This window comes from Hippopotamus amphibius, chromosome 4 (assembly GCF_030028045.1).
Source record: "Hippopotamus amphibius kiboko isolate mHipAmp2 chromosome 4, mHipAmp2.hap2, whole genome shotgun sequence".
Taxonomy (NCBI): domain Eukaryota; kingdom Metazoa; phylum Chordata; class Mammalia; order Artiodactyla; family Hippopotamidae; genus Hippopotamus; species Hippopotamus amphibius.
The window spans coordinates 128337971-128357041 of record NC_080189.1 but is presented as its reverse complement, the minus strand read 5'-3'; the positions used below and the strand labels follow the sequence as shown (position 1 = coordinate 128357041).

The 19071-nt window shown below is 46.0% G+C and overlaps 1 protein-coding gene across 1 annotated transcript in view; it reads left to right on the top strand.

The window, feature by feature from the left end:
* The window catches only part of FRMD4A (FERM domain containing 4A), a 450104-nt gene that overhangs the window by 35316 nt on the left and 395717 nt on the right, over positions 1–19071 (top strand). The gene's annotated exons all lie outside the window — the stretch shown is intronic.

Genomic DNA, 19071 nt, shown 5'->3' with positions numbered 1-19071 from the left:
CAACTGCTATTGGCCCAGGAATGGCCTATGTCCTAAGCTGCCCAGACTGAAGGAAAGGACATATTTTTGGAGGCAAACAGGGCTGCCTGTTGACTCAGCTGCTACTGGTGGTCGTTTCGTAGCCAAGGTAGTGCTAGTGGAGTTGGAAAAAATGGAAAGAAGTTTAGTAGGTAAAAGCAAACAGGACTTGGTAATGTTTGAGGACATAAGGGGTGAGGGAGAAGATGGTCTTAAGGAACACCCCTCATTTTCTGGCTTAGACCACTGGGTCATAGATGGAGGTTCCAATCACTGGCTTGGACCACTGAGTGGATGAGTGGAGGTTCCAATCTCTAGGATAGAAAATGCTGGATAAAAATGACTCATCCAGGCCAGATTTTCATGCACTGCTCTGTAATCAATTCCATAAAGTAAATCCGAATTCATCTCTGCTTCTTGTATGCTTCTGTTGTTCCATGTTTGGTCCCCTGTTATCCTGTTTCTCACAGTTCTGCTTGTATCAGGCTTATTTACTAATGTTTGCCTTTCCTCCTTGGACCAGCCTGAGAGCTTCAAGATAACAGTGGTTGTGTGTGTCCCCATGTGCGTGCATGTACATGCGTGTGTGTGTGTGTGTGTGTGTGTGTGTGTGTGTGTGTGTGTGTGACTGCATTCCCCACAGCAGATTATTGCTTTGTCCACAGTCAGTGGTAGGTAAATATTTGCTGGATTTAGCTGGGCTGTAGCTTTATGAGGATCAGACAGCCACACTTTGGTGGAAGAGTTGCATCTAACCTTGGAGCCGACAAAATGCCCACCTTATCAGCTACCCCTTCACTCCTGACTGTGCCTTAGTGCTTGCGTGTTGGAAGAGTTTATCCCACAAGCATCTCCAAAGTGCAAATGGACCTTTGCAAGCCTCAGGCTGATGACAGGGTGGCCGTGTCTTTGAATGTCCTGGAAGGAAACTCGCCACCCTTTTGTCTTTGAAAGGTAAAAGTACAGGCTCCTCCCTGTTCTTATGAATAGGTTTGCAATTATTTTGGCAGATCTAAAATAATATTTCAAGTACAGTGGAGGAGCAGCTGGGGGACATTACTTATAATTGCTAAATATTATTATCACATTTGCTTACAAGAAAAGAGAGGCAACCTGCCATCAATCAAGGGAGGGCATATTCATAGGCTCCGATCACGGTGCTTGCTTTGGAATGTCATGGCAACCATCCCACAGTTCTGGACTTGATGACTTCCTGCTGCATTCTCAGTCGCAGTAGCTGAGTTGCTTCATTAACTTTTCTTTCTTCAACCTCATTTGTAAAAGGAAGCTGGAAAACAGCCTTACACAGGGCTTCATGCTCCTTGGCTCTGAAAAACTGATGTTAAAAACACAGTCTCTCCTTTCCATCCTTCTCCAAATATAGTCTATAATTGTATTCAGAGGCTCATGGCTCCTCCTGTGGCCACCAAGGAAGGACTCACCCAGAAGTGAAAGGAAATTATTACACACTATCCAAACCTGTCTTTTTTACAGGTGAGAAAAATGGAGTCAGGAAAGGTGCATGCCCAGCAGTGGATAGAGTCATGCTTGGTGATCAGGCACCCTTGCGTTCATATCCCAGCTTCATCACTTACTACCTACTTAGGTACTTTGAGCCTCAGTTTTCTCCTCTGTGAAATGGGGAATTATAACACCTGTCTGTGAGTACCTCTTGTGAGAATCCCAGATCAAGCAACCATCTTGGTACCTAGTACAGAGCAAGTGTTTGGTACCTGGGTACTGAGATTATTATGTCTCGAGTCACAAAAGGAGGTGGCAGGAAAGCTGGAACTCAGATCCTCGTGTCTCCTGAGTTCGGCCTGAATCGACCACGCTGCTCTGCTTGAGTCAGGAGGCCCTGGAGTCGGCGTGCTCACAGCATCTGCTCCATAGAGTTTCCCTTATTTTGAACCCAGAGTCTAGTGCTGTCCAGTTGCAGGGGATCCCGGTGTGGGTGGGTGAGAGCTTTTGCTCAAATATTTGCCCTAAGCCCTGTTCTCTGTAGCATTTTGCAGAACCGTCTGCATTCTCCTGGGGACGTGGGGAGAATACATGAGTGTCCAGCGAGTTGCCAGTAACACAGCCAGTCCCAGTCTAAAAGACTCGGGGGCTGCCTACACGAAGAAGACCACCACTCCGCTCAGATCCAAGCGAACCCAAGTGACCGCTGGGCAGACAGGTGATGACAACGAGCTTCGCAAAGGAGTCGCAACGATGATGGATGTTTAAACTTCAACATCAGCTCCAAGTAGCACGGTGGCCTCTCTCCTAGGACCGGGGCCAAGCACATTAGAGTTCTTGAAGGTTCTGAGTAGTAAACGGGAGTTCTAGGAGACATAAGACTTTTCCGTTGAAGAAAGGCTGTATGTGAAGTGTGATTTAGAAAACAGGCCCGGGGTCCCTTCACAACTGGAAGTAAAGATGGGTGAGCCCGGTGGGGTGGCCCTAGACCTGCAGAGGAGGCTGACCCTTCTGGAGAAGTCCGTTTCTCTTATGCAGGGAGAGGACCGGGGGCCCTCCAGTCCTAGGCGTTTTGCCTTTGTTTTCACAAAGTTATCCTTCCAACTGGTAAGAGAAATGGAACTGGAGACAGTTGCTGGAAGATTTGGCCAGAAACCTAAAGATGCTGGCAAGAAGGAAAACTTCTGGAGCAGAGCTCGAATAAGGGTGCACAAGTGTGCTCCCAGGGCGCCCCGGAACAAGCTGGTGGGCGCCCATCGGCTCTCAGCCTGTGGGGAGTGTGAGCACAGAGTAGGTCCGGCTGATTGCCTGCCTGGGTGTGGCGGGGCCAATGCGCGCTTCAATCTGCCTGCAGTCAGGCTTGTGGTTATTTCAGCTGCAGCTGCCTTTTGGGTTGTGCAGTGCTGTATGTTCACCTTCTCGTTTAATCCCCACAACATCCCTATGAAGCAAGGACTTTGATTCGCCTTTAACAAATGGAGACAACGAGGCTTAGAGAGGTTATGTAATTTGCCTGGGGACAGCGTTGGTAGGTAGATGAGTAAGATTAGAACCCAAGTTCCTCAACCCCTGACTCACACACTCTAGTCATGTAACAGTAGAGCCATTCCATGCCAGGCACACACTTCCCTATGTTAACGTGATGCTGACATCCAGCTTGTAAGGTCAGTACTATGGGTGGCATCATCTCCATTTAACTGATGGGGAAATTGAGGCACCAGGAGGCTCACTTGCTCCAGGTTGCACAGCCAGTGGGTGGCAGGGCCAGGGTGAAGAGCCAGCTGCAATGGGCCCCACGTGCTCGCCATTTGCCATGAAGCTAGTGGCTCTCGTTGTCCGGTCCCCAGAACCGCCGCACGGACCTCACTCAGAACTTGTTAGAAATGCAGACTCTCAGGCCTTGCCCCAGAATACCCAGAATCAAGGCCCCCAGTGTTCTGGCCCTGCCCGCTCACACCTACAGGTGGTTCCTCTCCAGTTCACAGGCGATGGTAGCTGACACCCTGTTTCTTAAATTCTTGCTCCTCAAAGTGCGGTCTGTGAACAAGCAATGTTCACATCCCCTGGGGGGTTGTTATAACTGCAGGCCTCCACCCAGATGTACTGAATCTGAAGCTGCATTTTTAACAAGATCCCCAGGTGACTTGTATGCAAGTTAAAGGTTGAGAGGCACTGATCTGTAACAGATGAGATCACGCCAGCAAGATCTTTCTGCTTTGGAGACAAGAAAGAGATGATGGCTGGAGGAAACACCGCCAGGAGACGCAGTCCTTGCCTAGGATGCCTGTGTGCTGGTTAAGGTAGCAGTAGCTGCTGCAGCAGGGAAACCAAGTCTCCGAGATTTTACAATAAGTATTTCTCACTTGGGTAAAATCTAATCAGAGGGGAGGGCTCTGCTCCCAGCAAACTGGGAGTGAAGCCCATTACTCCCACTCCCACTCCACGGCCACCTCTAACTGCAAGGGAAGGTGGAAAGTGTGGTCTGCCTCTCTGTTCAGGAAGAAGCTTTCATGACCGGCCAGCAGCTCCCACCACAGCTCACTGGGAACTTTCAGCTCTCAAGTGTTCACTTATTCATCCAATGAACGAAAAAATGCATGAATCGTACTGAAAAATGAATACGATTCATGTCTGCACCCGTTCACTCATTCATTCACTCAACAAACACTTGTTGATGTCTGGCATATGGAGGGACTTAGAATAACAGAGTAATAGAGCCGTTCCTCCTTGCCAAGAGCTCAGCATCCAGAGGAGAAAACGAGCAGCCCAGTGACCGGAGACCGTGGACATGAGTAAGCAGGAGTGCTCTGGGAACTTGGGGCATCAGGCAGGGACATCAGGGAAGGCTTCCTGGCAGAAGTGGCACTGAACTGAGTTTAGACATAAGGAAAGAATAAACAAAACAAAGAGTAAAGTTTGAAGACTCAAGACTGCAGTGCAAGCAGCCTGTGTGAAGTCATGGAAGAACTCAAGTTTGGGAAACAGACAGTTGGCTGGATGATGGTTTCGGGGAAGGATGAGGGATGTGGAGGAAGGCAGTTCAGAACGGCTGAGTGGCCTGTCTCCTGGAAGGTGGGAAAATGTGGACCTGCGGTCTGGCCCAGGCTGGCAGGAAAAGATGCAAATGGTTCCGACCACACACTTGCATGTCACTCTCATACCTAGTAACCTGGAACACACACACACACACACACACACACACACACACACACACACACACACGAATGAGTGTCCTCCCTAAAATGCCCTTTATAACTCTGCAAGAATGGAGATGCAAGCTGCTTTAAATTACCCCATATTTTATAGTCCTGGAACAGCTGTCACCTGCCTCACCCTGGGGAAGTCATTACTGAAGGAGGGATATGCAGATTTCACCCATTTTCTTAGTTTTGGGTGGCCGTGGGTTTTCGGAACAGCCGGAAACCATATCTCCACCAAACTGTCAGCCCCAAATATGTCCTTAGCTGGTCTGTGGGACAGGATACAAAGTTCTGTCTGTCATAATTAAGGAGTGATTAATAACTTAATCAGAACAAAGAGCGGCCGACAGGATGTTACCTCCTGTCATTTGCTGGGCTCTGGGCCGCCATTAATCACAGGATGTTCTGAATGCTGAAGAGACAGGTTGACTTGAAGCTCAGCGTTGGGGTAACTTCACCACTGCTCCCTGATCTGCTTGAAAAACGCTGCCAATATATCACAGCAAACATCACCGCCAGCTTCTATTCCTTGATCTCCAGCCTCTCTTACTGATGAAACTCTTGGGTAGGGAAATGTCATTTCTGCACGTTAAGGATGCTTGCTCCATCTCACCTCCTCCCACCAGGGGTCCTCAGAGCTGCTCCACAGCAAATGCACAGGTGAGGGAGTTCCCCGAGGCTCAATCCCACCCAAGGGACCTGAGCTCAGCTCCCGCCATCATGCTGTCTCCTCCCACAGACTGCAGGCTCCTCCTCTCTGACCCTCTCTTCCTCTCCTTGGATGCTCCTAAGAGATGCTTTCCTTGCAGCTCTTGATTCACAGAAGCCTGTAGCCCTGGTGTCTGCAGAGGTGAGAATGAGTCGTCCTCCCATGCCTGTCGCCCCTCTGAACTTGAGTGCTCGACTGGTTTGCCCTAGCTGCTGGCGGGCAACAACCACTGCAGCCCTCAGCACTGCTCCTGGCCACCTTCCTGAGCTGGACGCTCTGTTGGAAACCAATTCCTCCTCCAACGAAAGACCACTCAGTCAACTGGGAGTCTTTGTCCCTCATTGTAGAAACACATCTGGCTGATTATTAAGGAAAGAAATCAGTTAAAAGGGAGACCACTCAGGAGGTTCCAGAATTTCCACAAGAGCCAGAGAATTGCTGGGATCCAGGGTTAGATGGCTGGGAAAGATGCCCCAAATCCCACCACCCAGTGGATCCCCTGGGGACACCATCACCTCCACACCGGGCCCAGATGCTGTAGTTCGCACCTCTGGACACCAGGCACCCTCACTAGGACAGCTGCCACGCTGCTGCCCTGAGGCCACACACTCTCCCATGGCTGCTGCTGTTGGAGATGCCTCTTGGTGCCCAGGACTCCTTGACTCCACCCAGCCTCTGACTCCAGGTGTAAAGCCAATGCATATGCCCAGGTCCCATGCCCACTCTCCAGGGAGGCAGAAGAGCAAGGAGGCATGAAATATTTTCAGCTTCCTTGGTGGGAAACTGCCTCAGGCCCACCAAGTCTCATCTGGTGGGCGTGCCCCAAACAGGAAGGGGGTCCGTTGTTGGCTGTTTCTGTGTCGTGCCTCTGTGGGATGCAGTGAGGTTTAAATACATCAACACTGGGTGGCTCATAATATTATTTACAATAGGCAGTTAACACCTGCAGACACTGACAATGGGTTCACCGTCCATCCTTCCTGCCACTTCCCCAAAGTCTTCACTTGTAAACATCTGCTGTCTTGTCTCCCCACCTAATAAGGGCGGGTCACCTCTGATACTCTGAGTCTTCAAGGGAAGAAGGCCCTGGGCATTTTGATTCTGTTTGGCTATTGATGGAGGTCATTTCAGTTAAGTTTCTATCTGTGATCTCCCTACCTTTTCAGTTTGCTGCCAAAATTGAACTCTGTTGCTCTCAAGATCTCCAACTGCTGTCTTTAATATTGGCCATGTAGACTACATTTAGGGCCAAGAATTTCAGGGAGGCTTGTGAAAATTCAGATTCCCAGGCCCTAGCTATGGTGTGTTTGATGTTTGATAAAACTGGCCTATAGGTTTCAAGTTTAAGTTCTTTGGCAATTCCACAGTGTCTCTGGACATCATCATTTCCCAGGTACTGCACTCACGGCTTGAATATTTAGGGCATTCAGTCTCACCCCAGGCTCTAGACAGGCTCACACATCTGTAGCCAAGGAGATACATCACAGCTGTCCTAGACTTCCAGATTCTGTTACATGTGCTCCCGTGAGTCACCAGGATGCTCTGTGGGGGGTGGGTCAAGGCCTCCACTCCATCAGTAGATGCCCACACAATGCCATTCGTGCTCAGATGGGAGCCAGCTCCCTCTGCCCTCCCTTCCCCAGGGTAACCGACCTGTCTTGCTTGGAGTTAACTTCACAGACAATGTTGGCCTCTTGATGGGGCCTCCTTTCTTGGCCCCACTTGGTGGGAAAAAAAACAAGTGTTTATTGCCTAATGCTTTAGGAAGACAGAGCTCAGTGAAGTAGGCTGCTGAATTCTCAGAGTTCCAGAGACCCAAAGTCACTGTGACCCCCCCCCCCCACAATACAGTAACTCCCCATCAACCCCTAGAACATGGGACTCCTGCTTCCGTAGAGATAGAGGGCAGTGACCCCGATGCTAAGCAAGCCAACAGACTGTCACTTGCACAGTGCACGGAAGCACACCTTCATAGCCAGGACTGCCTCCTGACCTGAGTAAGGGACTCCCATTCATTCATTCATTTACTCTTTCAGCAAACATGACTTGAGTGACCACTGCATGCGAGGCCCTGTTCAGGCCCTGCCTTGTGATGAACTCAGGTCTTCTCCTGGGTCAGTGGCCGCTACGAGTCTGGGCCTTGCAGAAGAAGCAGACACCAGGTCAAGGTTATACATGCAAAGATTTTATCAGGGGAGATGCCTACATGAAAAGCAATGGCAAGAGGTGCAAAAAGCTGGGAGAGCCCTCAGAAGGCAACGCAAGTCTGACCTGGAGTGAAGGGAAGAGGGAACGCTATGATCTGAAGGCTTATGTTCCCTCCGAAGTCATAGGTTGAAATCCTTACCCCCAAAGACAATGGTATTAGGAGGTGGGGCCTTTGGGAGGTGCTTAAGTCATGAGGGTGGAGCCCTCCTGAATGAGATCAGTGCTCTTGTAAGAAAGGCTCCAGGGAGATCCCTCACTACCTTCCGCCATGTGAGGACATTACAGAATATCTGTGGCCGAGAAAAGGGTCCTCAACCAACCATGCCAGCACCCTGATCTTGGACTTTCAGCCTCCAAAACCATGAGACAGAAATTTCTGTTGTTTATAAGCCACCCAGTCTGTGGTGTTTCTTTTTTTTTTTTTTTTTATAATTTTTTTTTATTTTTTGGGGGGTACACCAGGTTCAATCATCTGTTTTTATACACATATCCCCGTCTTCCCTCCCTTCCTTGACTCCCCCCCCCTCGAGTCCCCCCCACCCTCCCTGCCCCAGTCCTCTAAGGCATCTTCCATCCTCGAGTTGGGCTCCCTTTGCTATACAACAACTTCCCACTGACTATTTTACAGTTGGTAGTATATATATGTCTGTGCTACTCTCTCGCTTCGTCTCAGTTTCCCCTTCACCCCCCGCCCCCTCCCATACCTCGAGTTCTCCAGTCCATTCTCTGTATCTGCGTCCCTGTTCTTGTCACTGAGTTCATCAGTACCATTTTTAGATTCCGTATATGTGAGTTAGCATACAATATTTGTCCTTCTCTTTCTGACTTACTTCACTATGTATGACAGACTGTAGTTCTATCCACCTCATAGCAGCCCAAGCAGACTGACAGGTGGAGCAGTCTGGATGGAAGCATCCCAAACCACTGTGCTTGAGCCACTGGGGAGTACTTGAGCCTAAACTGGCCATTAAATGAGTCCAGTGTCTCCCAGGAACGGGCCGCCTTAGCGTCTCTGCTATACTTACTTGGTCGTAGGTGGGTAGTAGCCTGTGGGTGGCACTGCCTCAGGGCCAGCACAGTGATGGGTTTCAATGCACAGCAGAGGGCTCTGGATCAGTTACGCTCTCTGCTCTATGAGGTCTGCCAGGCGTGTTCCCCTGGCAGCTTCAGAGCCACGCTTTTCACCAAAACCAGAATTTGAAAAGAAGTACGAGCAAATTTTGGCAAGGAGTCAGAGCTAAGGAAAGAGGAAGTTACATCCATCTTCCTAAGATGCCTTAGGCTTGCTTGCCTGATAACCGTTTCCTGTCTCCTAAAGACAAAGTAATTTATGGAGGGTGCCTATAAATTGTACCAGGTGCTAGTCTGCGTTCATGGCTCTTATTTATGGGGGAAGGGTGGACTGGGCAAATGTTATGAGATGGCCTTTGTTTACTGCTTGTTTATAAAGCTTCTGCAAATGAGGTTTTTGCACGGTTATGAAGCTGAGTTCAAGGACCACCCCCTCCCCAAGACTCCTTTCTGTCTCAAGATGTGTCCATCAGAAGCCCTCTTTCACCCCTTTTGCCACCTTGTACATCAGGGCTTCTTTATTTGCAATGTCAGGGCTCGGTAAATCCCAGGATAAGCAAGTATTGCAGTAATTCTCAATATCGGCTTTCAGCTGAGCTAGAAAACACAAGAGGCATAACGCTTAAATCTGTTCATCCCACGAGTACCAACAGGTTGAATTTCATCATAACAGAGGAAGAAACATGCAAAAACCACCTACCAGTGTGCATTCTTCACCTGAATCCAAGGTGAAGAAACAAGCTGTTGTGGCAGTGTTTGGGTTTTCCGAACAGATGCTACACACACTTCCGGAGTGAAACATGTTCCTGTTTTCCTGTGTCAGCACTGGTTCCTAATGGGACAGAGTAATGAGGCAGGGCATGAAATTTTCATAACCAACCCCTCTATTTACACGCATGAAAGCTGAGATAGCCTAGGGAGAAAGACAACTATCGCACCGAGATCTGAAATGTTTCTGAGTATTGGTGCTGTTGCCCCCGGTGTTTTGAAATTGATGAGTGTGGATGACATGTACAAAATATTTCTTCAGTCTTTCACTCAGAGATATTTATTGAGTGTCTATTATGGGCGAGGGTTTTTTTTAGAGAATACAGTACAGCCAGATATGCTAACAGAGAAAGGAATGGGGTTCAGGGGAGTTAAATGGAATTTTCCATCCATTCCTATGCATGAGGTAGAGGAGAGTAGGATCACACAAATAATATCTTCGTCTGTGGTGGGAAGACTGTGAGACTAGGCACTATCTGTCTAACTGGGTGAAAGAGTAATTTTCTCTGATTTTACTTCTATAGTCTGTGATTCCATGAGAACTAGGAGATAAGCTACAGATAGCCCAACCACTGGTGAGTTGGGACCTTTGCACATGTAATGATCCAGGAATAACCAGTTATGCCTGTACCTCCAGGCACTGGGCTGTGCAGTGGCCGCTCGCACATGTGGTTACTGTACCTGGTCAGAACTGAGGTGCTCTAAGTATAAACGACATCCTGGATTTCCACGATGGGGCTGCTCTAGACTGTAAGCTTCCCGGAGACGGGGTCTCCTACTGTACCCTTAGAACACAGCACCGTTCCTGGAATGTACGAGGTGGTCTAGGATGTCTTCCGGGTGGGTGAGAGGATGAGTTAAGCATGTCAGCACTGTTAGTGGTAGGAAGGTGATTCTTTGTTATCTCACTCTGCAGACACTCTTAGTAGCCCATCCACCTTCCTGCCACAGTTCTTTCGTAACTGCTGATCATTCCATTTGGAACTTACTCTAAGGCATCCAGGTGGCCGTCACAGGTCCTGAAGCACACCTACCTGTGCTAATCCTGGCAGCTTGAATGGGGGTTTTGCAAGCTCCGTCACCTACCAGTGGGTCTGTGGGGTTCAGAAGCTCTCTGAAGCGGGGCTTAATTGTCCATACTCAGATTTCCCTCCCTGCTTTCTTGCCTCTTCCATTTCTCCAAAGATTTTAGTTGACCCTTTCTGTTATCTGATGGTCCTATGGCTGCTGCCCCTTCCTGGAACCATTCTTCCCGATGCTCCCTTATCATCAGGTTTCCATTGGTCCTTTCTTTCTGCTCTTCGTGGGTCTGCCCCTCCTAAATTACAGGCTATAAATGCTTGAGAACTAAGGAAGCAAAAATGGGCTTTTTAGAATTGTGTCTACCAATAAGAATAAATGCATTCCAAGTGAGGGCTTGAAGAGCCATCCTGTAAGTGAAATTGACTCTGGAACACAGACTTGGGCGATTTCTGTTGGCTTTTCTGAGGGCTTCTGCTCGTCACTCGTCCTGGGCTGCATTTCAGGTGAGGGGTGTTATGAGGGAAGTGAGCTCTGAAAAATGAAGTTAGTTCATATCTAGGCTGATGCTGTGTTTGGAAAGTTAGAAGCCACTGGGGTGAGGTTAAGATGGTATTTGGCCAAAGCATTCAGGTCTACCCAACCACACTTCCAAATGAGTGTTTCTAAGAAAACATGTGCACAGAGAACCAAGAGCAGTGAAGGTATATCTCACTGCAAGCTGGGCTGTTCTCCCGCTCCAAGGCAGAACTCCAATACACTGCATGAAATACCCTCAGAGGACTCTGTTACTTGAGCCAGGCTGCTAGGTTATTACAAGATATCGAGTATAGTTCCCTGTGCTGTACAGTAGGTCCTTGTTGCTTATCTATTTTATACATAGTAGTGTGTATCTCTTAATCCCAAGCTCCTACTTTATTCCTTCCCCCACTTTCATCTTTGGTAACTATAGATTTTTTTTTTAAGGAAACCATTTTTAAAATTTATTTATTTATTTATTTATTTATTTTGGCTGAATTGGGTCTTTGTTGCTGCATGCAGGCTTTTCTCTAGTTGTGGCAAGCAGGGGCTACTCTTCATTGCAGTGCATGGGCTTCGCAGTGCAATGGCTTCTCTTGTTGCAGAGCTCAGGATCTAGGCGCGTGGGCTTCAGTAGTTGCAGCAAGTGGACTCAGTAGTTGTGGCTCGCAGGCTCTAGAGCACAGGTTCAGTATTTGTGGTGCACGGGCTTAGCTGCTCCGAGGCATGTGGGGTCTTCCGGGACCAGGGATTGAACCCATGTCCCCTGCATTGACAGGCAGATTCTTAACCACTGCACCATCAGGGAAGTCCCCGTAACCATAGATTTTTTTTTCTCTATGTCTATGAGTCTACTTCTGTTTCATAGATAAGTTCATTTGTGTCACATTTGAGATTTCACATATAAGCGATATCACATGATATTTGTCTTTCTCTTTCTGACTTACTTCACTTAGTATGGTAATCTCTAGGTCCATCCTTGTTGCTGCAAATGGCATCATTTCATTTGACTGAGTAGTGTTCCATTATATATGTACCATATCTTCTTTATCCATTCATCTGCCGGTGGACATTTAGGTTGCAAAGCAGTCTTGAATAATGCTCTCAGAACCCAACCTGCATCTCAGAGAGTAGGACCCGGCAAGTGGCAGGCCAGAACTTGCCCACAGAGAGGAGAAAACAAGGAAAAGAATGAGGAAGAACAGGAAAGAACAGGAACACTCTCCCCAAGTCTGTGGGAGGTTGCCCAAGATGTCCTCCCTGAATCTTTGTTGGAGCACAGAGCAGGCAATGAGCAGGGGTGGCCTTTCAGAGAAGGGGGGGAGACTAAAATTCCAAAGCAAGCCATACTCAAGCATGTTGAGCTTTTGAAAGAGCCACCCACTGAGACGTTGCCCAGTCCATGCACTGGAGTCTGGCCAGCCCACATCAACTCTCAGCATCCTTGGAGATAGGATGGATTGGGATTGGTGTGGGTGCAGAAGAATAGACCTTGACGCTTGATCCTGAAGATCAGGAGATCTGACTTCTAGACTATTCAAGTAGGAAACAGTGTTTGCTCAATAATAGAAACCTGACGAAGAAGAAAAACAAACATATTGTACATATACACACATATATGTACTTTTCTGATTAGAGCTTCACTAATTATTCAGATAATTGAAGAGACGAACAGTAAATGATTTCTGGAAATGGGTTTATTATGTATAGTTGCCTTTTTTTTTTTAAAGGAACATTTTATCCAATAACAGTGATGACAAATGAAATGAAAATCCACGTACCTCACCGCATTCTTTGAGCTGGTTTTCCCTTAAAGAATGCAGAGTATAGAGTCACTAAAAGGGATTTTAAGGGTGAATCTGTACTAGACACACAAGCTCCCGTCCCCCACCCCCACCAAGTCATTGAGTCTGGCCTCTTGGTGTGTATTTCCCAATTAGCACACACTTAGCCACTGTTTAATAACCCCTCTGTATGTCTCCTTAATTATAATAATTATACCCATTGAGTGAGGATGGAGAGAGAAGCATAGAATGGGATGTCCTTTTGAATTTGGAAGAAATAAAGTTTAATCATTGCCTTCCCATAATCCTGACCTAAAGTGTGCGGATGGGGAGGTCCCAGTGGAGCTATTGTGAGCTCTTCAAAGCTGTCTCATTCTTTTGAAATCAATTGAGAGAACATGCAGTCCTGACCACATCCAGACCCCAGCAGAGTGTTCCTCACGGCTCTGTCTTCCTCTCTCTCCTCTGCACTGATCCATTGCACATACCTGCCAGATTAATCCTCCTAAAATGCCACATTCATCACATTCCTCCTGCTCGCGGTCTTCATCGCTCCTAATTACTTCCAGCATTAAATTCAAAACCACATCCCACTGCTGCAGGCCCTCCCCAGGAGGGCTCACGTTCTCATATCTGATCTTTGCCTTCAGGTACCTCCAGGCCGGTCCCCTTCCTCTGCCAAACCTACTCTGCCTAGCGTTTCTCAAATAATTTGTGAACTTTCCCAACACAAAGCATTTGTTCATACTATTCCCCAGGCTGTAAGTCTTTTTGCTTTTTCAGATGCTACCTTCCTTCCTCCGTAGTCACTGAGTACCTACAGTGCGTGAGGAGCTGTGTGTGAAACACCCTCCTTCCCCAGAGCACACAGCACTTAATTTTTTGTCATTAATTTGTCAATTAGTCATAGAATCCTGCAACAATCTCTTGTGCTATTATAGTCCACTGTATTTGTCTGTTCTGGCTGCTATAACAGAAGACCATAGACTGTAGGCTTCTGAACAACAGACATTTATTTCTCACAGTTCTGGGGGCTGCAAGTCCAAGATCGAGGTGCTGGCAGATTTGGTGTCTGGTGAGGACCCGCTTCATAGATGGCCATCTTCTTGCTGTGTCCTCATATGGTGAAGGGGGCAAGGGTGCTCTCTGGGGTCTCTATTATAAGGGCACTAATCCCATTCAAGAGGGCTCCCCCTCCATGACCTAATCAGCTCCCAGAGGCCCTACTTCCTTATACCATCACCTTTGGAGTTAGGATTTAGTATATGATTTTTGGGGTGAGGAAGCAAACATTCAGACTATAGCATATCCTGTTCATTTTTCTGAATGTGTTTATCTCATCTCTCAATGAGATTTCAAGTTTCTCAGCACAAGGATCATGCCTTATTCTTTTCGGTACCTGACATAATGCTTTGCCTGAGCTAGATATGCCCAATACATGTTTCCTCTATGGATGAACGAATTAATGAATGGATTGATTTTATTAGAATTCAGTCATAGTGATGTCTGTACTATGATCTTTCCCACAGTAGCGATCTTTTCCCAACCATAGCATTTCAAGCTTAGGGATCCCTCCAGGGAAGAGGCCGCAATACTGCCTAAGCAACCCTTTCTTGAAGGGAGGGCTGTGGAGGGGAGAGTAATCTGTGAACTGGACATGTGCGCACTTTACAACCATCCAACAAAACCACAAGCCTGATCCCAGCTTCCGGTAATAGGCCAGCATTCTCAACAGATCTAGGCCTCAGGCACACCCAAGGCATAGAGCCCTGTGGTTTTACAAAGCAGAGGTAAATAAGAGTTTAAACATGGCCTATGCACTTGAGGGACATTTACGCTAAGTGAAATAAGCCAGTCACAAAAGGACAATTACTGTGTATTCCACTTCTGTGAGGTACCTGGAGTAGTCAAATGCATGGAGACAGAAAGCAGAGTAGTGGTTGCCCGGGGGAGCTGGGGGAGGAGGTGGCGGAGTTGTTTAATGGCTACTGAGCTTCCATTTTACAAGAAGACAAGAGCTCTGGAGGTGGGTTGCACAACAATGTGAATGGACCGCTCACCACTGAACTGTAGCATTTTAAATGGTTAAGATGGCAAATTTTAAGTTGAGTGTATTTTATCACAATTTTTAAAATTTAAATGACCATTAAAAAGAAAACGATAACTGCTCATGAGAGAATTCTTAGAAGTGTGTTTGGCAGATTAAAATCATTTCAACAACAGCAAAAACACTCATTGATTTTCAGCATAACAGAAGGATTCACAGCTGTTTTCAAAATAAGGGAGGACTCCAGTTCAGTGTAGTTCCGGTGACTAGATGGACCCTTCCCTGGAAGGGTTTCTAATCTTGTCTTTTTTTAAAAATAGATACCCATCTCAGTCATCCAGAATGTGTATTTCTGCATCATCTTTTGAATCATAAAAAAGAAGAAAACCTTACAGATCACTTTACAATTTATAAAATCACTCGTATTTGCTGTTTTCAAAGACAAGAATGGCACAGATGGCTTCAGCACCCCATTTCCATGTTTGATCATGGGCGAGAGGGGGTTTTCTTTCTCTCAAATAAATTCTTTTCATCCTTTTTACAAACCAATGTCTCTTTATTTGGCTTCCTAAATTAAACTGAAAGATCCTAGCAGCCTTTTCATGAAATCCCTCTTATACTTACATATTTGAAAGCAGTGTTTGTGTGTGCATAACTTTTTTTTTTAAACATATCTACTTTTGATAAGGTTTTCAGTGCTTTGGAGGAGACATTTAGGAGTAGAGGAGAGGCCATCTGTAAGATGTAGAAATAGTGAAGACTTTCAGGCACCTACAAGGAGCAGTTCATGCCCATCGTTGATAAATTTTGCTACACATTTTTCTGGCAGCTTAGACACAAAGGAAACACATTCGATTATGTATTTTGTTTTCTAACAGTAGAATATGTTCAAATTGAAGTGGACTTGAATACAGTAATGAGACACCTTTTACTTTCTTTAGAAGAAGCAAGTATAATTCTGCTTACTTTTCCTTATAACACTAATTATCCATGTTTTGGTCAAATTTTCCTTCTTTATAGTTCTTTCCATTTCTCTGTAACTTCCATAACACAGTGAACCAAACTGGACCTTATGCTGTACTGGAGAGCTGACTGTGGAAGAGAATGAATGAATGGACGGATGAGTCTTTCTCGGCCTGTGCAGGGTATAATATCTCACTTATTGCTACAGCCTCCGAGGCTCTTTCTGAGATGCTTCTGCTGAACCAGCATTTTCCCAGCGCATAAGTGTTATTCATGAATGCCTACTCTCCTGGAGGCTGTGAAACTTGAAGTGTCTTGCACTTGGTGGGCATGTAGATTGGTGCAGCCACTATGGAAAACAGTATGGAGCTTCCTCCAAAAGTTAAAAATAGAACTACCATACAATCCAGCAATCCCACTCTGGGGTATACATCCTAAGAAGAGGAAATCACTCTCTCAAATAGATATCTGCACTCCCGTTTTCATTGCAGCATTAATCTCAGCAGCCACGACATGAAACAACCTAAGTGTCCATCAACGGTGTGATGAATGGATAAATATATGTATTAGATAGGTAGGTAGATAGATAGATAGATAGATAGATAGATAGATAGATAGATAGATAGGTAATGGCATATGATTCAGGCATGAGAAAGAAGGAGATTCTTCTGTTTGCAACAACGTGAATGGACCTTCAGGGTATTATGCTAAGTAAAATAAGTCAGAAAAAGGCAAATAGTGTAAGATCTCACTTTTATGTGGAATTTTAAAAAGTTAAACTCACAGGATCAGAGTAGAATGGTGGTTGCCAGGTACGAGGGGTGGGAGAAATGGGGAGATGTTGGTCAAAGGGTACAAACTTCCAGTTATAAGATGAATAAGTACTAGGGATCTAATGTACAGCATGGTGACTATAGATAATAATACCCCATTATATACTTGAATGTTGCTGTGAGAATATAATTCAATGTTCTCTCCATAACAACTGCAAAATGGCAAAAGGTCAAGGGTGTATGAACTAACCTTAGTGGAGTAAACATTTCATAATACATATGCATATGAAATCATCACATTGTACACCTTAAACTTACACAATGTTGCATGTTAATTATATCTCAATAAAGCTGAGAAACAAACTTTTTAAGGCCCAAAGAAAAGAGGAAACCATGAAAACAATTTAGCTCTTAATTCAACCCACTCCTTATCTGTCAGGCTCAGTGCCAGGGACCCAGTTGTAGGTAAGTGGGACATTCAAGCTGAGATTGTAAGGATGCGGGAGGAGGGAGGGAGGGAGGGAGGAAGGAAGGAAGGAAAATGGAAGGAAGAAGGGAAGGAAGAAAGAAAGGAAGATGATAGATAGATCAATCGATCGATCTGGGAATCTTCCTACTAACTGTTTCAATAAAAACTCTGGCCCATGGAGTGGGAAGACAAGGTAAGGCACCCCCTTGCAGAATGCTCTCTTCATTTAGCAATTATGTGGTAACTGGAACCTGATATTTGAAAGACACTAATTATATTAATTAGGCTTACATTCAGCCGCACATAATAGAAAAACTAAGGCTTACCAGGGCTGTTCATACGGTGGTCAGCAGGCAGCCAGGCTTCTTGAGTTTTGGTGCCCGATCATCCTCAATACATCACCTCACGGCCCCAACCGGCTGCTTGAGATAGACACGTATTCCAGACTGCAGAGAGGCAGAAGGGGCACAGGCTATGTCCTCCTGGTTAAGGAGACTTCTGTTCACATCCCCCTAGGCAAAGCATAGTCATAGAACAAATCTGTGTGAGCATGCACCTGTATACCCTTGTAGATGGGCTCATTGCTGATCTGATTAAAACACGTTTTGTTACATGGAGCAGAGGACAGAAAAGCAGGTCAGGGTTGACACTGCAGGCTCTGTTTCTTTTGCAGTGGAGCCTGCTGTTGGCCAAGACCCCTGTGTCAAGGAGAAACTCATGTCATGAAACCAGATAAGAAAGATGCCCAAATAAAACAAAAAGTAAATCATGTTTTCCTCCTCACCCTGACCATTTTTTAAACACTGCTGATTTTCTATAGGCCGGGTTTAGCATTTCAGGGGGAAAAAAAGCTTCAGGAAGTAGCTGTGACAAGTTGCCCTGCATGAAACCTCCCGTGCATATAATCACTGCACCAGATATAATTGGGAGCTAATTTCACATTTCCTGCATATCATATTGGAAAATTGAGCTGTCAGATCTATTTAAGGGCTACATGCCAAATGAGAACACCCAAGCCCTGTTCTTTTCAAGAATACGTTTCTGTGAGACTTTCTTTTCTCTCTTTAAGACTTAACAATAACATTGTACTAGGAGCCAAATCCATCTGATTGAGGAAGCTTTTGAAGTTCAGATATTTGCTATGTATAAAATTTAGAAAATGTACAGAGGACAATATATGATTGAGGGAAATCTTCTCTGATGTACCTTTTCCCATAAAGAATCCCTTAAGTTCCAGAGCCTTTAAAACTGTGGATTTAATACAATGGGCTGATGTCTTATCCATTATGTGAGGTTCAACTGGGTCTTGATAACCAGTGGTCAGGGTTTCCTGACATACCTGTGTAATCAAAAGCTTGGTGAGTAAGAAATGAGCAGGGCATTATTCAGTCTGTCTCTCGAGAGAGATTAAGCTACATGCTGTGACTGTATATTGCTGAAGACTTGCTGCTGTTGTGGGACCATAGGTTCTGTCACTTATCAAAGGATCTTCCAATTGCTGGACGACTCCATCTGCATTCTTTTCCCATAGCTTTTTCTGAGCTCTTCTGCATCTTGTGTTTTTTTTTCAAAATATGCTTAACTGGGAGAATATCTGCATCTTCTCTTCCCTAAAAGTGTGGTAGTCCACAGGTTGGACAGACATCCAGGGAAAGCAGCTTGATTTTCTCATTTGGTTTCTAGAAATGGCTGAGAGATGATGGTCTCAAACATCTGGTGGGAGGTGTGCTTAAAATTAGATGCGATGACCTTGATGGGAAATGAAGAGGGAGGGAAGAGGAAGAGAAGGAAAAGAGTGTACTTCGGGGATTTGCTTTGTGAGTGGTTTGTGGGCATTATTCATGAAGAGAGATGTGTTGTGTTGTGTTGTGTTGTGTTGTGTTGTGTTGTGTTAGCATAGGGGCCAGGTGCAGCACTGGAAGGTAGACGTTCTCAGGCACCAAGATGGTGATTACACAGACCACGTCCAAGTATGAGTAGGACATGAAGCAGGTAGAAGGGACCGTTGGTTTCCTCTTCATTTCCTTGTATTGTTTTTGCTCTTCACCTGACGTCCTTTCT